Raw genomic sequence first — 354 nt, forward strand, 5'->3', positions numbered from 1 at the left:
CCCCGCCCCGGCTTCACCCCAACCATGCCCCCCCCTCCCCACAACCGCACGGACTACCGCACCCTCGTTACCGCGCTGCACCTCTCCCGCGCCGACCATGCGCGCCTCCTCTCTCTCCTGCCGCACCCGCCGCGCACCATCAACGCCGGACTGCTCTCCATGCTGCTGCCGACGCACCCGTCGGCGACGACGTACCCGCCGTCCAAGCTGGCGCTGGAGGCCCTACGCCTGCACGCCCCGTCCTTCAAGCCGCCGCCGCCGCCGCGGCCGCGGCTGCGCGCCTCGCGCAAGGGCCGCCGCGGCCTCGTCGCCGTGAGCGTCACCCCGGCCCACCATGCGGACCCGGCCGCCATC

The sequence above is a fragment of the Chondrus crispus genome, genomic scaffold, assembly GCF_000350225.1.
Source record: "Chondrus crispus Stackhouse genomic scaffold, scaffold_102, whole genome shotgun sequence".
NCBI lineage: Eukaryota > Rhodophyta > Florideophyceae > Gigartinales > Gigartinaceae > Chondrus > Chondrus crispus.